This window comes from Brassica oleracea, chromosome C9 (genome assembly GCF_000695525.1).
Source record: "Brassica oleracea var. oleracea cultivar TO1000 chromosome C9, BOL, whole genome shotgun sequence".
In the NCBI taxonomy this organism is placed as follows: domain Eukaryota; kingdom Viridiplantae; phylum Streptophyta; class Magnoliopsida; order Brassicales; family Brassicaceae; genus Brassica; species Brassica oleracea.
This window is the reverse complement of record NC_027756.1, coordinates 21,788,408-21,789,883: the sequence shown is the minus strand read 5'-3', so window position 1 is coordinate 21,789,883 and position 1,476 is coordinate 21,788,408.

The following is a 1,476-nucleotide window of genomic DNA, read 5'->3' as shown; positions in this document are numbered from 1 at the left end:
CATCATACAATCAGGTATACACCACAGCAGAATGGTGTAGCAGAGAGAATGAACCAGACATTGCTGGAGAGAGCGAGGTGCATGCTTTCTAATGCTGGTTTAGAAGAGGTTTTGGGCTAAGGCAGTGAATACGGCTTGTTATTTGATCAATCTTGGACCGCATACATGGATCGAGTGTCGAATACCTAATGAGGTCTGGTCAGGCAGATCTGCTGATTATTCTATTCTGAGAGTCTTTGGTTGCACGGTTTACTATCATGTTAATGAAGGAAAGCTGGAACCAAGAACGAAGAAGGGAGTGTTTATGGGTTATATGTAAGGGGATACAGAGTTTGGTCTCCATCTGAGAGACGGGTTGTTATGAGCAGGAACATTGTGTTTGATGAGAGTTATATGTTCAAAGTTTCAGCTGAGTCCATTTCAGAAGCAGAGCAGGAGGATGTTGACAAGCAGGTGGAGCTGCAGGAAGTGCAGTCAGACTACCCAGGATCAACCGATCCAGTGTCAGGAAGCGATCGATCTACGCCAGACACAGGATTGAGCGATGGCAGAGATCTCCGATCGATGTCTGACAACACGAGATCGATCGATCCTCAGGAAGAGAGCGAGCGATCGATGTCTGATGAGCAGCCTCAATCTTCCAATTCTGGAAATCAATGTATTGGGTCTGAAAAACGCAGTATTGCTAAAGATAGACCAAGGAGAGTTGATGTTAGGCCACCAGAGAGATATCAGTTTGAAGATATGGTGGGTTATGCACTACAGGTTGCAGAGGAAGTGGACACTTACGACCGTCCTACTTACAGAGAAGCCATTTCAAGTTATGCATCTGAGAAATGGTTTGCTTCAACGGGAGATGAGATGGAATCTCATGAAAAGAATCACACATGGGATCTGGTCACACTACCACCTGGGAGAAAAGTTGTGACTTGCAAGTGGATTTATAAGCTAAAAGAAGGTTAGTCACCAGAAGAGGGAGTCAAGTATAAATCTCGAGTTGTTACTAGAGGTTTCAGTCAAAGAGAAGGCGTGGACTACAATGAGATATTCTCACCCGTGGTCAGACACACCTCTATCAGAGTGCTATTGGCGATAGTAGCACGTCAGGATTTGGAGTTGTAGCAACTTGATGTGAAGACTGCTTTTCTTCATGGAGAGCTTGAGGAGGAGATCTCTATGACTCAGCCTGAGGGTTTTCTATTTCCTGGTAAAGAAGATCATATGTGCAAGTTGAGGAAGTTGTTGTATGGACTAAAGCAGTCTCCTAGACAATGGTACAAGAGGTTTGACAGCTATATGGTCAAGTTGGGCTACGACAGGAGTCTTTATGAGTGTTGTGTCTACATGAGCAAGGTGGAGGATGAGCCGTATATCTACTTGGTGCTGTATGTAGACGGCATGATGATAGCTGCCAAGAAGAAGTGTTATGTTCATAAGCTGAAAGAACTACTGAGTTCTGAGTTTGAGATGAAAGAT